Here is a 19,698-nt window from a genome sequence, read left to right on the forward strand (position 1 = left end):
CAATTCTATTGCAACCCCTCTACATCTTTGTACTAACTCCTCATTTTCTGATTAAGCTAACCCAACTTGATATCTGTTCCAACCAACTATAAAAGAAAAAGAAAAGAAAAAACTCATACATTAGCCAAAATAATCTGAAGATGAGGAAAACGTAAGAAGAAATACCTCGGTTGAGAGGAACAAAACAAAAATCATCAAGAGAGTTGGCAATCATCATTCCAAAATCCTTAAAGAGATGTCTCCCAGCTCTGAGAAGAGAAAGAGAAAACTTCTCAGTCAGCCAGCTGTGCAGAACTGAAATAGAACGGATCTACTCCACGGATTCACAAAGTCGCCCACAGTGAATTCCTTCCTGCAGTTTGCAGCCTGCAGCTGAGCCATGAAATATATTCCCAGTTAAAAATTCCTTTCCACATTCCATCCCATGACTTCGTGAAATTGTCTGCACACAAGAGCGAGAGCAACTCTCAAGCCAAGAGATGTCATGTTTGCATCACTGTTGACATGTAGACAAATACTCAGATGGTCCATTAAGTAAATGCTCTGTATGAGAATGGGGCACATCTGGTGGTTTGACAGCCCTGCCCTGGTTCTATATGGCTGGAAGCCCCCAGTTTGGCTCATTAAGAGGAAACAGACATGATAATTGTGTCAAAACACATTAGTGTATTTTCTTCTGCCATTGCATTCCCTTATTGGCATCTAATGAAGCTAAAGGGATTTTAGGTTATGAAATCTGCATTTCTTACTCATCTTTGTTTTGAAAATAATCATAGCAAAATATGGATGAAGAACATCTTACTTAGGCTTCTCGCTGATTCTCCCCAACCCACAAATGGATTGGCATTCTCCTTAAAAAAAAAATCTATCCTTGCTTCTTTTTTCTTATCTGTTTGCAAAGCATAGGAGCTATTAAAAACAACAGAAAGCATGTCCCTTTTTATCCTCAAAAAAAAAAAAAAAGTTAACCTTTCCCTTACTTTAATTGTAAGATGATTATCTACGTTATTGGACATCCTTTGGAAATATCTGGATAAAAATACAAACAGCACATTAATGCGATCTGCAGATGATCCTAAATTGGGAAATGCTGTTTTTATTATTAATGACAGCGGATCAGGCAGCCAGACTCAAGAACAGCACGGGTGAGAAGGGAAGGATGCAGTAAGAAAGTTACATTTGTGAGAAAGACAAGAGGAGCTATGAAAAATTAAAATGAATCTAAAACCCAGATGCAGTGTGAGTGGTGAACAGGTGAGCCCTGGAAATTCACTTGCTAAGCCAACGCGGACATGCGCGGACGCCAATTAGAGACCCCCATACACAGGGGAGTGAGAGCGGCAAGTAAGACCGCACCTGGCTTCGAGTGCTAGGTTCTGGAACTGCACTAGAATGACATTAAAACACACACACACAGCTTCTATGTAGTTTGTCAGACTTTTTTTCTCCCCAAGAAAGAAATACAGCCACCTTCATTTTCTTAGCAATTCCCAACAACGTATCAGCCACTTTTGCTGACTGGGATCATCCTTGAGTGTATCTGAAAGAAATGTACATGCCTAGTAGGCATCCCAAAAGTCATGTACTTGAACCCAAACTCTGTTCTTCCCAATGCTCCCACCAAAACTGCCACTTCCCCAGCCTTCCTTGTCTCCCTTCTTGGCATTCCACTCTTCCAGGTACTCAGGCTTTAGAGTGATCTTGGACTCCATTCTTTCTCTCAAACCACACATCCCATTCATTAGCAAATCCTGTTAGCTCTAACTTCACAATTGATCTGGAATCTGCCCACGTCTTACTACCTCCATTGCAACCATGTGGACTCACAGTGCTGGGATCTCTTGTCACGTTTATTGCAATAAATATCCAAGTTGGGGCAGGGTGGGGCAGTGTGCCTGGGTGGCTCAGTCAGTAAAGCATCCGACTCTTGGTTTCAGCTCAGGTCATGATCTCAGGATTATGAGTTCGAGCCCTGTGTCGGGCTCCACTCTGGGTGCAGAGTCTGCTGGAAATTTACTCTTTCCTTGTGTCCCTCTGCCCATCCCCCTCTCATGCTCCTACTCGTGCTCTCTAAATAAATACATTCTTTAAAAAAAAAAAAATTCTAATTGGATTTTCTACTTCTCTTAACATGAAGGTCAGCTCATGTCATTTCCCTTCTCAGAAGTCTCCAGTGGTTTCTCAAATCATTGTGTAAAGGTCAACAAGGCCCTCTGTGATCTATCACCGTGACCCCATCTTCTACTCCTGCTTCACCCACTCAACTCCAGCCATGCGGGCCTCTCTCTCATCTCTGCAACATGCCAAGAAGATTTCTATTTTGTCTTTGCACCTGGATTCCCTGTGCAAAGGGAATTCTCTTGCTCAGACATCCACATGCTTTACTCCTCCTGGTCTTTATTCCCGAATCTACAGTGAGGACTTGCTCAACTGCCCTGATGGAAATTGCAACCCACATTCACATCACATGTTCCTTCCCTTCTACCTGCTTTATCTTTCCTCCTTGTACCTATGATCAGTGACCACACTCTATGTTCTTCTTGTTATTGTCTCTCCCCTGATAGACACACCCAGAATATACATTCCTGCCATTGTTTGCTTTTCTCTGTTTTATTCCCACACCTAGAGCAGTGCCTATCACACAGGAGGAGCTCCATAAGTATTTGCTGGAAAGCAGAATGCAACTTGATGCCTGTTGGCATGTTTATGGTGGTAACTTTCATAATCAAAACACTTGATCAGAGTCAGTAAATTCTAAAAAATATCTAAGTTCAAATCCAAAGAGCACTTCTAAATCTGTAGCAGAGCTAGGTATGCTTTTCTTTTTCTTTTTTTTAAAGATTTTATTTATTTATTTGAGAAAGAGAGAGAATGAGCAGGGAGACAGCAGAGGGAAAGGGAGAAGCAGACTTCCCGTTGAGCAGGGGACCGGATGCAGGGCTCAATCCCAGGACCCTGGGATCATGACCTGAGCCAAATGTGCAGACCCTTAACTGATTGAGCTACCCAGGCGCCCCGAGGTATGCTTTTCAAGTAAATTTCTTTATCTACACAGTCCATGTCTCCTCCACTCAGAAGCTAAATAGCATTGTTGTCTAAGCTAGCACCATTTCTAGCTAGAATGCTATAGTATTGTATTTTTTAATCAGTCGGGGATATATCTTCAGAAACATGCAATAGCCAAGCTAGAGAGGCTTCTTTAAAAGAAAAAAAAAAAAAAAACAGAAATAAGGACAGTGATGCTCAGAAAATTGAATCTAGTGGAAAGAACACTGACTCCAGAATCAGATAAGCGGGCAATATTGTCAGAACTTATCTGTACTCACTTGTTCAGCATTCACTACAACGCTGGAGGTAGGAATTATTGTTTTATACCCAGTATATAGATGGCAAAAAGAAGGCAGAGAAAGTGGCAATAATTTGCTCCATGCTGGATAGCTCTTGGAGACAGTGTTTAGAATTTCAACTCAGGCCCCAGAGTCCATGTTCTTACGTGCATATGCCCAAAGTTTTCAAGCATTTTACCTCAGGACCCCCTAACACTCCTAAAAAGTACTGAGGACCCAACAGAGTTTTGTTTATGTGCATTATACTGATCAGTAGTCATTGTATTCAAAATGAAAACTAAGAAATTTAAAAAATACTTCCTCATTAACTCATTTAAAAATAACAATCGTACACTAATTATATGGTGTCATAAAGAACATGTTGAGATAAATAATTATGTTTCCCCAAACAAAATACATTTGGCAAAAAAGAGTAGCATTGTTTTACATTTAATGTCTGACTTACTAGAAGCTAGTTTGATGATTACATTTGCTTCTGCCTTCAATCTACTATTATATGTTGTTTTGATTGAAGTGTATGAAGAAAATCCAACTTCACACAGAAACACAATTGGAAAAGAATAGTTTAATAGCTTTTTCAGATAATTGTAGGTGTTCTTCCTTGACAGTATGCAAAAGTGCTATTTTTCATAGTATGACAAGTGCTATTTTCATAAAGGTTAGTTGTAGTGTGGAATCTGAAATCCCATCAAGAAATTTTTCATACCTTTATTAAACTCTGTAAGTCATTTTGTATTTTTGATGGATCTGTTAGCCATGCATGATTTTTTTTTAACACTACACATTGGACATTTAGAAGATACCAGCTCAGTGAGTTTTATAGATCTTTCAAAAAAAAATTTTTTTTAACAGGTTCATTACCATCACCACTCTCATTGTAAAAAGGGCTTTATGAAATGCAGAATTGACAAGCTAATGGTGGTAGATCCACATTTTCCAAAATTCTGATTTTTGCTTAAGAGTCTGAACTGTCTTAATTGTCTGTAACAAATAATATCAGGCTATTGTCCCCGGGCCTTCTGCTCATTGATTTAGCATATATTTGTAGGTATTTGGCTTCCAGGGATGTTTGTATCCCTTGAAACTATTGATTTACATGAGTTTATCAGAAGTCCTCATGTAATATCTCTAGGAGAAAAGTGATTTCAACCTATATGATTAACATCACTATACAAATTAAATTTCTTGCTAAGCCATCAACAGCTTTACTCAGCATGCCTTTTGAGCCATCAGGGTCAATGTTAACACAGTGAAAAAAAAAAGGCAAACAATGTCTTGGTGTTACTATTCTAATAGTTTTGACCACACAGCCCTCTTAAAAGACCTTTGGCCAATTGAGGGATCTGCCCATCACACTTGAGAACTGGTGCACTTGGCTGACCCACCGCTCACATCCAGACCCCGCCCTCTCACAAAGTGTGCTGTTCTAGCTTCTCCAAGCTTCCTGTTTCCTCACTTGGTGAAATGCAGATATTAAAACAGAATGCTGGTCTTACAAAATTATCTTGAAAATATGAGATAATCGTATGCTAAGCTCCTGGAAGTAGTATCTGGCACACAGATTGCCCGAATGCACAGCAAGTTATTGACAAAGAATACTTTTGATTCCTGCCTGGGGTTTTCCTTGCTGTATCATATCAGCAGGAGCACAGCACACTTCTCTCTGTTGTTATTACAACAAGGAGCAAAGAAGCCAATTCAGTTGATTCTGTGGATTCAATGGTCTTCCTAGTTAGTGTCCACCAAGTGGAAGTACTTGGTGGAGTCATTAAGAATATGTATGGCTGGCACTTAGGGCATGAATTTGCTGTGTCCTATGTGACCTTGTGCAAGTTTTCTAAGCCTCGGGTCTCTCTTCTGTAAAACTGGATAATAGCACCTATCTTGTGCAGTTACTATGATAATTGAATGAGATGATGCACAGAAATGGTAGGGGTACCAGTCCAACGTAAATGTTCAGTAATGGTGAGCTGCTTGCTATTATAATAGTGCCTATTGTTACCTGCAGACCTCAGCTCACTGTCACATCCTCAGAGAAGCTTTTTTGACCCTCTCGTGAAAGCACCCTATTTTATAATCTCATCGCTCCTATACCTCTCCTTCATCGGATTTAATATAGATATATTTCAGTATGTGATCATTTGATTGCTATTTATCATGCACACTAGGCTCTAAGCTCAATAAAGACAGGGAAAGGATTTGTGAGGTTCACCACCTTATTCCAACACCTGGCTCCGTGCCCAGCACTAAGCAGCTTTCAGTAAATATTGAAGGAATGAATGAAATCATTAATTTAGTAGCTTGGCAAGGCATGGTTTTCCCCCCAGTATATAATTTATCTGAACTTCCTCTAGCACTTATTACTCAAAGAATGATCTGCAGACCAGGGACAGCCATGTAACCTAGATGCTTGTTGGAAACGCCATCTCAGATCTCACTTCAGAACTACAGAATCTAAATGTGCACTTTTAGGTGATTCATATTCTTATCAACGTTTTAGAAGTATGAGGTACTCTTCACCAATCCCTGGCGGGGGGGGGGGGGGGGGGAGACAAGGGGAGGTATGAAGGGGAGGGAAGGGAGGAGAGGGGAGAAGGAGAGGGGAGGGAGGGGAGGAGAGGGGAGGGAAAGGGTTAGGAGTGGAGGCAAGGAAAGTAGGGGGATGGGGAGAGAGGGAGGGGAAGGTGAGAGAGGGGAGAGGATGGGGAGGAAGAGGAGGAGGGAAAGGGAGGAAAGGGGAGGGAAGGGGAGGGAAGACAAGACAATCACTCAATCTCCTGTGTAAAAAAACACTCCCTTCCGCAATTCCAGGTCTCATTACATTCCCAATACAAACATTATTACAAATATCACCATTTCTAAAAACCAGCTGCATTTAAATTTTTTTCAGGCTGGGCCAGGCTGCTCTTATTTCCTATTCACATATGATTTTTTCCAGAAGACTATTTTGGCCTCAGTTGGATAATTTATTTCAGAGACTTTATATCCTAAAATATTCTCTGGAGGAGACAGAAACACCATCTGTGCCCACTTCTGGAAAAACAGCTCCAAACCATGAAGTAGGGGTGTCATTTTCATCACAGAGTTGCACAATATGAATGCCTGCTTGTCTACCACAACCTCAGAGAGGAGGGAACAACACACATCAAAATCTCCTCCACCATAATAGCAACAAACCAGTCCCACTCCAACAACCCAAAGAGATCATAAAAATATGCACGGTGCCCAGTTGACCCCTGGAAAAATGACAGCCTATCTTTTTAATGAAGAGGTTATTATTCTTAGAATTTATTACCATTTTTGAATGGGGAGGCGCATTCATCATTGGATAGTGATATGCAAGAACTCGAATAGATTCAATGAATGATTCATTCGCCTGTGTTCAATCTTACACATTTTGTGGGACAGGATTTCAAAATTCCCTTTGTTGCAGTGTTTTCTCCTCCCAAGGGAAGGCATGGGCCTGGCCAGAAGCAACACACATTTCACTCGGTTGGGTCCTGCCTCCACCAGCACGCTGACCTGGCAAGACTGAATCTGCAAGCTGATGGTTATCAAATGGCATGTGAATTTGCTGCTACATGTTCTCCTGCAGCTTCGTCCTTGCCTGGGTCTCTCCTCTCTCTGACTCTCTCCCTTCCATTTCCTGCGCAGGTGTGTACAAAATGCTAGAAGCTGCTGCATCTGTAGAATTAACCTCGAGAGTGGGTCTTCCCCTGTGGTCATGGAGTATCCCCACTCTGACTTTCCATGTGGGTCCTGCTGGGGTCACAGCCATGCACATGTGTTGAGAAGGAGACATTAAGACAACCGGAGTGAGAATACAAAATAGAGATCCAAACCGAAATAACAGCTGTCCTGCAGCTCTAGTCAAACCAGGTGAGCCAAGGGGCCCAAATGAGGCCTTTCCCCATCTGTAGACACAGCAAACAGTGTCATTGATGACACAGAGGAGGACAGTTGCCCGCCGAGCCCCACCCAGGGTTATGTAAAGAAATGGACTTCGAGGTCACAGAGCTGAGAATCTGAATCCTGGCTTTCACACTTGCTAGCTATGCCTCCTTGGGGAACTATTTTATTATCTGAGCCTCACTTTGCTCATCCTTTAAAAAGTAGGTATATAATATCTCTTGGTGGCTTGTGTGGGAATTAAGGGAGGTTTTGCCCCATGATGCCCTGGCATGTAGGCAATTCTCAAGAAATGTTAGTAGCTCTCTCCCTGTTTCACTTTGGTGCTGAATGTACCACAATGTGTGTCCTTGACCCTGACGATGCTGGTGGGAAAAGAAAAAAAAAAAAACAGGAAGGGGGTTGGTGAGGGAGAGTAAGGGAAGAGAAGAAACTGTGAGCTAGTATTTATAAGTGTGAATTAAAGAACAGTTGGCTATCAAGATAGCTATAAGTTGTTGAAGCCGTAGTTAAAAGGAATTTCCTATTGAACATAAAGTCTACCATGGGATTATTATTTAATTTTTTTCCCATTAGCTAGTTTAACTCTTTTGTAAGATTTTATTTATTTATTTGAGAGAGAGAGAGAGAGAGAGAGAGTGAAAGAGACTACGAGTGGGGAGGATAGGGAGAAGCAGGCCCTCTGCTCAGCAGGGACTCGATCCCAGGACCCAATCCCAAGACTCTGGGATCATGACCTGAAGGCAGACGCTCAACCAACTGAGCCACTCAGGTGCCCCAGCTGTTTTAACTTTATTCACCTATTAAAAGCCATTGGTGCCTCTCCTCCACAATCACTACTGAAATAGACCCATTCTGCTACCTAGATCCTTATTGGTCCTAACCAGAGTTTGAGAACAGAATTAATATGGCTCCAAGAGCTTTAAGCCTTGCTCTGGTGGCACTGGGACCCTGTCCCAAGAAGCCACCTCCTCACCAGGCTGCTTTATCAGAGAAGCAATGTTGAGGAGAGGGAAACACTTGGAGACTGACGGGCTGTCAGGAAAGGGGGTCTTGATCCACCAAGCTGTTGGTGCTGGGCAGAAGACAGTCTCTAAACTGTAGCAGAAAGAAAGCAGTTTCAAGGTGTCTGTCAGGAGTTTCAGGAACCGAAAGTCAAGGCCGACATGATGGGTACCCTCCTACAGTCTTGTGGGACTCTGTTGATAGATGAAGATGGTTTGTCCAGGGCAAAGGCACAGGCATGAGCTGTGGATCCAGAGACTGACTTGAAAGCTACGGGCAGTTCATCAACCATGAGCATCATCGGCATGCTATTCCTGATGCTCACTGACTTAGCACCACTGCACGCCAGATGGTCCTACCCACTCTGAATGGTATGTCACTAGGTATCTCTGTAGACCCCTCCCTTGTTTTATTGCCCTCACCCCACCAGCAGCAAGTTCATCACACTTCCATTTTATGAAAAACTGTAAGACCTTTGTAGTTTCTTAACCTTTCATTGTGAGCTACCATTCACTTTCTTTGGAAGTTCTGGGACACAGCAGGGAAAAACTATGGCTGTCCTTGGGAATCATTTGGGAGTCTTGATGATGCCCAGGCCATATCTCATATCAATTCAATCAGTCTTCGAGAGCTAGACACAGGCAACAGGATTTTGTTTTAAAAGTTTCCCAGGTGGGGATCCCTGGGTGGCTCAGCGGTTTGGTGCCTGCTTTTGGCTCAGGGCATAATATGGAATCCCAGGATCGAGTCCCGCGTCGGGCTCCTGGCATGGAGCCTGCTTCTCCCTCTGTCTGTGTCTCTGCCTCTCTCTATGTCTATCATGAATGAATAAATAAAATCTTAAAAAAAAAAAGTTTCCCAGGTGATTCCCATATGAAATCAAGTTTGAGAACCCATCATTGTTTCAAGATGGTGTGAGTGGAAGGGGTGTTGTGGAAACCAAATACAACCTCAAAGTAACTCCGACAGGATTCTTGGTATCATCCATCCTTATACTAAGCAGTTAAAAAAGCAGTGCACATGTGCTCTGTAACTTTTTTGCATATCTTAGGAAACATTTTATGTAAAGTCAAATTTGTTTATGTGGAAGTTCAAGTACCCCATCAAGTAAAGTAGATAAGCCTAGAACCCTGATCTTTTAAAAATCTTCACATGCACACCCACATTCTCTGCACCACTCACAGTGCAAGTTGCTAGTAATGGATGTTGATGTTAATATTATAATTAGCAATACCAACTAACATATACTCAGTGCCTAAGCACTGTACACATATTCCTTTTTTAGAGAGAGAGAACATGTGCACACGAGTGGGGTGGGGGCAGCGTGCAGAGGAAGAGGGAGAGAGAGAATTCTGAGCAGGCTCCACACTCAGTGGGGAGCCCGATGCAGGGCTGGATATCACAACCGAAATCATGAGTTGGATACTTAACCGACTGAGCCACCCAAGTGTCCCTGTACACATATTTATAATTTATTCATCCCATAAACACTAAGGTACATACTATTAGTATTTTTCTTACCTATGAATGAAATTTAAAGAGGCTAAGTAACTTGTTCAACATTACACAGCCCATGCCAGTGGTTTGAAATCTTATTTGGCATGTAATAATGATTTAGTCCACTGAGGCAGTGTCCCACTTTTTAATTAATATTTTGATTATTTTATTTTGGCATTACCAGAACTAACATAATAATAGGCCCATGACATTTTGTATAAAGCATTTGCCGAATTAGACATTTTTCTGCCCTCTCAGCCTGGTGTGGAAAACAGATACATGATGACTGTAATATGATATGTTAGTGGCTACCTGAAGTGTTGTCAGAAAACAAATCAGAACAATTAATTCTGCTTAGGTAGACAGAATGGTGTTGGGGTAGGTTTACCAACAGAAAAGAGTATTTTTTAGAGGACTTTAAAGACTGAATAGGAACCTGCCAAGCAGTAAGAAAGAAACATGCCTAATGGGGTGAACAGAAGGAGCAAACATACAGGCATAAAACTGTAAAGAATTCTGGAGAAATGATCAGCTTCCAGTAAGAGTTCTCAAAATTAAGTGTGCACTGGAATCCCTCAGAGGCTCGTTAAAACACACATTGCTGGGCCCAATCCCCAGAGCCTTTGATTCAGTAGGTCTGTGTGATACCACAGATTTGCATTCTCAATGAGTTCCCAGGTGATGCTTATCCTTTTTTGTCCAAGGACAATACTGTGTTGAGAACCCTGGGCTACCTTGAAGGATCACCTGGAAATCCCCGCAGCCTGTGTGTGTGTGTGTGTGTGTGTGTGTGTGTGTGTGTGTGTCTGTGTGTGAAACACATGCCAAAGTCAGCAAGACTCGCACCAAAAGAAAATTCTCTGAAGAGATGAGGATTTCTTCTTTTCCTGCAAAGAGTGGTGGTTAAATTTTACTGTTGGTTTTGGGAGCAATTCATACTGAAGCCATCCAGTGGGAGGAAGCAGAGAAACCACAACTCGGGACTGAAACGAGGGAACCTGGGATTTTACTGCATCTGGGCCCCATCAGTGCCCCTATTCACGCGCTAGTAGACGCCTGAGGCTAGAGGAGACCAAGCACACTAGGTCTTTTGTTGTGCGAGAAAGCGTTTGTGTCCAGTTCACAGGGAGGATGGCATTTTTTACGACTCTTCCTGCAGTTTGGCCCTGTGTCTGCTGACCACAGGTGAGTTCCTGTGTTTATCACCAACGTGATCTGTTGGCTTCCGAGGGCCATGAGCAGGGAGGGGGGATGAGTCAGGAATGCTCTCACATGCAAAGAATGGAGAAGGTGCTGAAATGCCAGGCTCATTGGGATGGCCTGGGACAGATGACATCCTTGTGAAATTATTCATTTTCCTCCATTTCTAATTCAATTATCACGCTTTGATTCTCTCACTCTCCAGAATGGAAAAATCTAGGCTGCCTCTGCCATTGCTCCTTGACCCCTTCTATGGGGGTGAGCAACCCTTCCAGTCCTGCCTCTAATATTGGGATCTCCCTCTTCCACCCCCAACCTATGTAGGGCAGATTCCAGTTAGATCTGGAGGTCCTCTTTGTCCAAAATCGGGGAACATGAGGCATCTAGCTCCAATGTCCAATTTTGTCACGAGGTTGGTTCGCCAGCTGATGGCCAACAGCTGTGTGTGTTACATTCCTGGCAGGGGCCCTTACATACCCCACTACTACTCCCAAGATTTGAGAGAAAGGAGTAGGAATCGCCTACCAGAAAAAGGAAACAAAATCATGTTTGGATTCTGTGCTCCATCTTTGTTTTCATTTTGAACACAATTCCCCATTACGCTCTTATAATCTTCTAGAAAATTTCCAGAAGCCTACTGAGTAGCCCACCTGGTACTGGCCAAAAGTGATGGAAATCTACATTTTCCAGTTTGGTATTTCCATTTTCTTGCTGTCGGACAGGAAAGAGGAGAAAGAGCACGATGGTCTAAAAAGCAATGGTACTTGAGACTGGGTGAGCCTGGTGCCATGGGTTGCACCGGAGGCCTGTGCTCCATTTCTTTTGGGGAACGGGAGCTTTATCATCAGTATTATTGATGAGACTCTGGCTTTCTTTCCAGAGATGAAGTATTTTTGTCATCATGTCTATTATTCTTCACAAGAACCCAATTAGGGAAGATTGCCTAACAGAGGAGGCTGATTAAATTCACAGATTTATTGCAAAACCACTTTGGGAGTTGTGGAAAATGAGTTTCACTGCTGAGCTTCCTTGCTTTAAAGAAAGACAAAAAAAAGACAAGCTGCAATCCTGTACCTTGGATTATCCATCTATAACAGATCATCAAATACCCATAACCTTGCACACAGTTTATCTTTCTCCAGAGAGGTTCAAGATGCCTCTTTCAGGCTCATAGTACCTCCCCAAGGGGTAGGTGATGGCTTCTGTGCTCATGGAATACAAGGGGGAATTCTGATCCAGAGCAGGATGGAATAGGCAGAGGTCTGCTGCCAGGATATAGGTCAAAGGGAAGATTTTGTTTTGCAAAACATGCAGCCAATTTGTTCAGGCGGTCCTTGTTTGTATTTGGGTCCCAGAAAAGTTGCTGTAAGTAGGAATGATGCAAATGAAATCTGATGTTTCTCCATAGAAATGAGGACAAGCTTTGAGGATTCCCAACCCCCAAATGTGATGCCCAAAATATTATAGAAACAACCACAGGCATTATTTTAAAACTTCTGACTTGCTAGTGAGGATAGCCAAGACAAACACCCATACTCCCACCGCAGAAGTCTCAGGTTTTATTTGTTTAAGGCAGCATTTCCCAAATTGTTTTCTGTAGAACATTAACCTCAAAGGATGCCTTGGAAGGAAAGGTTTATGGTGGTAAAATTGGGGCAATGCGGCATGTTAGGTGTTCCTTGATATGCAATCCTTATTAACACAGTAAACATAACAGCTAAAGTCTTACTGGAAGTCTTCCTAAGCCAAGCATCTTATATATTTTATCTCATCGAGTCTTCAAAAAATAATCCCGTAGGGTAGATACTGATTTATTCCATTTTGCACAAAAAGCAAGGGGTGTGGAGCAGTTAAATGGGTTGCCTGGTTAAAAGGTAAAAGGTCCAGCCAGGTTTTAAATCTGTTCTCATTCTAAAATGCATGCTCTTAACCCCTAAGCTTTATCATTTTCTAACTGTGTAGATGCTTTGTCACGTTGCTGTTTCTGTATTGTTTTTCATTATTGCTTCTTTACACAATTGGGTCCATCCCTAGCTGTTAGAGTTGGTCATCCTTTGTTGGCATCTTTAATGTTTATGCATGTCTTCACAAAGAGTCAAGTTGGTATCATTTTAGGTGATATTTTCCCCTAACATCAAGCTTTCATGCTCCCATCTCACATGGCTTTTGTATAACTGCTTGGAGCACGCTTTAGTGGATTTTCATCAGTATCTCTGACAGTTTATAGATAAACAAAGATGTAAGGGAGACAGGATGTGTCTGAGTTTATTTACCCTGTCTTTGGCAAGAGAGTCTTTGTCTATAAAACGAAAGTGAGTAAAAAGCAAAAGTAAGATAAAATATGACACCCAGGGTATATATAGGTAGCTCCTGTGTTTGTGGAATTCGGATTTCTTGCACCATTGGCATCTTAATAACTATTAGCCGATCATTTATTTTCTCTGAGAGATGTCAGAGGAGGGTGAGGAGGAGAGACAGAGAATGCTTCTGTCCCATCAGGTTCACCCTACAAAAATTATTCATTAAATTTAGGAACCAGGTTGTCTGCTAATCCCTTTACCAAAGCACGCACTTGCTCTGGAAATGGGCTTTTCAAGGGTGGGGAAGAGAAGAATGTGAATTACTAGTAGCGGCCCCATCCCAGCAGGGGTAGAGTCAAAAGATACTAGAAGTGGTATCCTCACTTCTCTAGGATGGCACAGGGTACCTAATAGCCATCATGCCTGACCCCAATGACGTCAGCTTCCTTTTACATATGCCTGTGTTCTCCAAGAGCCCACACGTGAAAGGATTTGCTTTCCCTTTGCCCTCTTGATTGGTCAGAAATAATTTAATGAGCACCAACACTATACTCAGCATGTCCTTTACACACAGGCCTGTGGCCCGATGTTGACTGGATGAGGTTCAAGAACATTTTTCGTTGTTCAAACCGTGCTCCATGCTCTCCATGGATTATCTCCTTCCATACCCCTAACAGCCTTTAAAGAGGGAGCCTATTACTAGTTGTGGTTTACAAAAGAGCAAACTGAAGCTAGGAGAGGAGAAATGGCTTGTTAAAAAGACACAGAGCCAGGAAACTAACTTTATGACCTTGAATTCGAAAGCCTGTACCTTTTACGACTATCAGATGCCAGATAGTGAGTGGGCGCTCCTCCACCGCTGTTCTCTGCGTGGATTAGACGAACTCTGTTTAGGAAGCATAAAGAGAAAAAAAAATGCTCGATTCATGTCTTAAAAGTGAATGTTATTACTAATCGGGTAAGTGGGACCACTGATGTTGCTGGAACTAAAAATAAAAAATAAAAAAATCAGGAGATCATTTATTTTAGGGAAAACACTAATTATATGGATATAAATTCTTTCTGGGTAAAAATGCCAAGAACTGCAATGTTGCCTGCAGCCTAAGCAGACCACCTCCAGCTCGGCTGTGATTGAGATAGTAGAATTTGCTCTTTCTTTCTTCAGCTGTACAAAGGGTACTTGAAACCGTTCTGAAACAGTATTTAATTCTCTCACATAACACATGCAGCAAGCCCATTTTTTAAAACTTCAGTGATGACTGGTAATCTCATGAATGTGAAAATGCCAGTGGGGGTGGGGTGGGGGGGATAACATTCTGCTCTCGAGCACTGGAAGCTTTAAATATTAAGCAGAAGCTCTTCAGCTATAAAAAGAAATGAGTTATCCACTCACAAAAAGACACGGGGGAGCCTTAAATGCATATTGCTAAGGGAAAGACACCCATCTGAAGAGGAGGCTACATATTGTAGGATTCCCATTGTATGATATTATATTCTGGAAAAGGTAAAACTATTGAGACAGCAAAAAGATCCGTGGTAGCCTCGTTTGGAGGGAAGAGAAGGATGAATAGGCAAAGCACAGAAGATTTTAGGGCAGGGAAGCTATTGTGTGTGATCCTCCAATGGTGGATACGTGTCATTATACGTTCCTGAAAACCCATAGGTTGTATCATACAAAGAGTAATGTAATGTAAACTGTGGATTTCGGTTAATAACCGTGTATTAATGTAGACTCATCAATTACAACAAATGTACCATACTAGCTCAAGATGTTGATAATGGAAGAATCTGGGGAAGAGGGCAAAGTGAGGGAGTACATGGGAACTCTGTATTCTGTTCAGTTCTTCTGTAAACCTCAAGCTGTTCCAAAATAAAAATCTCTTACATTTTTTTTTTCTAAACAGAAGAGAATCACACTGTTTTTCAGCACCATAGCATCTCTGTGGATGACAGTGCCCTTGCAGGAAAAAATTAAAAACTAAAAAAATTTAAAAACACACCTGATAATCCTCTCAATGCATAATACCAACTCAGTGCTCAGGTTGTGACAACCAAGGAATATATGAAAGGTCAATTTAAACGTCTCAGTGGGTTGGAAAGACAAAGCAGACTTTGTGCCACAATAGAACTCATCCCATGGAACCGTGGAGATGGCAGGAGATAAAACAATACTCTTTATCGCCAGCAGATTAGCCAGCAAGGACATGTTCTTTCTATTTATCCTATAGGCTCCTAAGGACAATGGGCCTTTTGTCCTTACACCTGTTGAAAGGGGAAGGAACCCCTAGCAGAGACCTAGTGGGGTTTATGTGAGGCCATGCAGTTCAGATTTCTTACCTTCATCTCTGATGGTACATCCCGTTTCATAATATGCCTTCCAGCAAGGGAACTTGGAGACGGAGCCTTCAGCATTCAAAAGGAAAGAAGCAGGTCCAAGTTTCATTTGAGAAGAATGATGGAATATAGAAATCTGTGTAGGAGAGCAGTATAACAAAGTAGTGGCATGTTCTGGCTCTCAGCCAGACACCAAACATGAGTTCTGGGAGGGTCCTGCTCTTTTCCTGTCCTCAGCTCCTAACACCAGGCACAGGGTCAAGGCACAGCAGAGGTGAAGACTGCTGGATGAACAAACCTCCAGGACTTTGCTAAAGAAAAGGAAACAGTAAAATAATCCATCAAGATTGACAGCTGATTTTTCCAGCTGTTTCATGAAAGTTTCCAGATAAACATGTCTGTGGGCACATGTGCATTGATGATTTTTTTTCATTCTAAATTCTTGCTTGTAATGGAATCTGTCAGTTTTACTGCCTTCTTTGGGGGGAAAAACGCTCCAATTTTGTTTGAGGCAACCAAATTCCCCCTTATTCTTGGTGTGTGAAGTTTGATTTTAATACTTCCTTTTGGCTCGAAGGGATGGTCTTGAGGCCCGGGTGCAGCCAGTTAGTATTATTTCCCCATGGCTTCAGTGAAATTCAGAGAAAGATGTATAACTCAAGCTGGACCCATGAGAATCCCACCTGGGATTTTGCTGCCTGATTTGGAAAGAAGTGTTCTTTTTCTGCCAGGGTTAAGAAATGGGTAAAATGTAAGCCTAGGGTTACCAGTGACTTCTGAGCCACCATTTGGGGAAAATATCCTTGAAAATAAAGCCAAAATTGCTTCTCCCTCTGCCTATGTCTCTGCATCTCTCTGTGTCTCTCTCATGAATAAATAAATAAAATCTTTAAAAGAAAGAAAGAAAAAATAATAATAAAAATAAAAGAAAGAAGGAAATTAAAACCAAAATAGAAGAAAACTGAGCTGAAAGAGAAAGAATAAGTCCTGGTAAAAATATCTGAGCAACTTGAACCAACCAAGCCTCAACTCAACCCATTTCCTGGACCCTTCAATGAAATGGGCCACTAAATTCCCAGGATTTTAACCACCTTATAACCAATTAGCTAGATATATATATATATAGAGAGAGAGAGACAGAGAAAGAGAGAGAGAGAGAGAGAGAGAGAGAGAGAGAGAGAGAGAATGTCCAAATATATGGCCACTGTATTTTTTAATGAAAAATTCAGAACCACTCCTATTTTTATGTCCATATCCTTCATATTAAAATGTAAAAGGGTAATTCTAACTGAGATGTGTTCTGTCCAGAGCCTCCTCCACATTTTTCAGGCTCTTTACCCCTCCAGATGGACAAGGATAAGCTCTGAAATGAAGAGACCTTGAACTGCTACTTCCAAATGCCAACAGAATGCAGAATTTTCCTTTGTTGAACATCTCACCTCACCACAAACTCTAAATCTTTTTGTGGCTTAAAAGAAGTTGGCACGTGGCACAGTTCTGCTAAACAGATTGAGACATCAGAGAACGGGCCCTTGGCCATGCCTGGCACACGTTCTGGAGACATGGCCCCATGCCATCTTCACCCTCACATTCAATGTGCCATGAACACGAGGGGTGGGCTCAAGAGCTAGGGCAACTTGGACTTGAAACATACCCTTGAAATTCACAGATGGATTTGAAGGCTGAAAAAGAATGCTCTGGAGCTCTTCAGCTGACTCTAGCTATTAGAATAAGAACTCACATCAACTGAGTATACCGGTACCATTTATAACGCCACATACTTTTCTTGCATTGTCCCTTTGAACACTCATCACAACCCTGTGTGGTAGATCCTATTGTAATCCTCATTTCACAGTTGAAGAAATTTGACCTAGAAAAACTTCGTGAATCTGCCCTGGATTGCTGAGCAGGATTCAGACCCAAGTAGCAGGCAGGCTCTCCATCACAACACAATGTTGCGTGTTAGGAATAAAAACAGCGCCTGGATCATGGCTGTAGAATTGTGGGAATGAATGTTATGACTGGAAGGAGGCTTACACATCATTTACCCTGATGGAAAAATCTGAGGCTGAGGGAGAGAAGTGATTTCCAAGCCACGCAGCAACATAAAGAACTGGACACTGGGATACCTGGGTGGCTCAGTGGTTGAACTTTTGCCTTTGGGTCAGGGCGTGATTCTGTAGTCCTGGGATCGAGTCCCACAAGGGGCTCCCTGCATGGAGCCTGCTTCTCCCTCTGCCTGTGTCTCTGCCTCTCTCTCTCTTTCTGGGTGTCTCTCATGAATAAAAAAAAAAAAAGAAAAAGAGAAGAACCAGACACTGAAATCTGGTCTCGATGCCCCAATTCTTTTGCAATCCATGTCTTGTTATTTTAGGATGTGTATACAAGGCAGCACACAATGAGTTATTTAACACAGACCACCATTTTAGATGCACCAGTTATTCTAAAATATGCGCTCACCAATTGGCAAATGACAACCATCCTGAGACTATCTCCGCCTTTCCTTAGGACTCCTGGGCCTTCCCACAACTAAGACATTAAAGGGTTAATGTCTGTCCCCTGTGGTCAATTTCCATTTTGATTGGTCAACCTCTTCCCTCAGTTAAATACTTTTAGTATGAACCCTTCTGTAAGACAAAAACCAACACACAGGCTCTTCTCCAGATAATGGGAAATTAATGGGTGGATTGCAGGCTACATCTGTCATTTGGGATAACAATGTTGTCTCAAATATAAGAGGTAGCTGAAAGCTAATCAAGCTACTTGTGTGGAGGACAACAGAGAAAGTTCTGTCCCAGTATTCAGGGACTTTGAGGAGATCTTCTCCTTCCAGGTGTGGGTTAAAATGTCCTCTCCCTACAAAGAGGAAGTTCAGAGCATCTGAACTGTCAGAGGCAAGAAGGGTCTTGCCCCCACCTCTCTTCACCTTTCTTACTTCCTTCTAAAATGGCAGAACCATCCTTCAAGTCATGACAGCCCTACAGACAACAAGTGGAAATACAAGGAAAACAAAGCTTGCCTACTGCAGAGATGGCAGCCCCAGCTCCTTTTGAAGTCAATGGGAGGTAAGCCATTCTTTCTAATTCTTCTCAGCTGCAGAGATGGAGAAACCAATTACTAGTGGAAGGGAAGCCCTGATGTATAGAATGCCTGGCATGAGTCAACCAACCATACACTATTAGCCAATCTGAAAACCATCTAGACAATGGCCAGACTTCATAGGATGATGATTTCCAGAGGACTGACTCAAGCTATTTAAATATCTGTTCTCCCATTATCCTTATCAGGATTTACATATCACCTTATCAGGATTTACATATCACCAAGTGATCCTGAACTATGAATTGATAGGTATATTCATCAAGAACATTCTTTTGTGGACCAGAAATCTATTGCACTTAAAAAAAAAAAAAATCTGAAGTCATCCATGAGTACATCAAGTTCTTTAGTTTCACCAACTCACAAAACACTTTATAGTTCATCTTCTCTTCCTGTTTATTTAAGTGCATTCTCTCCTACACTGTGATTTAAAGAAATTTCCATTCCATGTTATTGTAATTGGTATATAATTGAATTTTTCTCAGACTGGGTCCCCAGACCAACTGGTTTGCTTTTTCTTGGGGTTCTAGGAATTCTCTATGAGATTTGTAAAGAGATGTAAACATATGCTGAACTCATGCAGATGAACATTTAAAAACTGGGTGTGGCCATATGACTTCCGTATCTGGAGGTTTTAAAATATATTTCAAATTCCCTAATACCCTTCCTTCAGCAGCTAGGGTCTAATTTCCCTTCCCTCGAATGCAGCCAGGACTTAGCGACATGCTTCTAATGAATGATGTGAGACAAAGTGACCTCGCGTGACTTTCAGGACTAGGTGAGAAAAGGTGGTGTGGCACCTGGCTGTCTTGGGGGCATGCACATAGGAAGTTCTGAGCTTTTGAGGTACTCTATTAATGGAGAGAATTTATAGAGATCCTAGTGGAGCCCCAACTATTCAAGTCCTCCTAGCCTAGTTAGTAGGCATGTGAGTGATGAAGACTTTGAGAGGACCCCAGCCACCAACTGACTATGACCATATGAAAGGCCCCAGGCCAGAACTGACT

At 42.0% G+C, this 19,698-nt stretch overlaps 1 protein-coding gene across 49 annotated transcripts in view; it reads right to left on the reverse strand.

The window, feature by feature from the left end:
• The window catches only part of LOC144289788 (uncharacterized), a 392,823-nt gene that overhangs the window by 269,729 nt on the left and 103,396 nt on the right, over positions 1-19,698 (reverse strand). For 43 of the 49 annotated variants that reach the window (XR_013357722.1, XR_013357721.1, XR_013357739.1 and 40 more), the window contains 2 exons: positions 15,596-15,903; positions 14,070-14,144 (listed from right to left, as the gene is read on the reverse strand). The exons of 1 other annotated variant lie outside the window; for it this stretch is intronic. The gene's annotated coding sequence lies outside the window, so the exon portion shown is untranslated. Of the gene's footprint in view, positions 1-14,069; positions 14,145-15,595; positions 15,904-18,644; positions 18,686-19,698 lie in introns of those variants that run through there. 5 more of the 49 variants (XR_013357731.1, XM_077858198.1, XM_077858197.1 and 2 more) reach the window with 3 other exon arrangements.

The sequence above is a fragment of the Canis aureus genome, chromosome 19 (assembly GCF_053574225.1).
Source record: "Canis aureus isolate CA01 chromosome 19, VMU_Caureus_v.1.0, whole genome shotgun sequence".
NCBI classification, from domain to species: domain Eukaryota; kingdom Metazoa; phylum Chordata; class Mammalia; order Carnivora; family Canidae; genus Canis; species Canis aureus.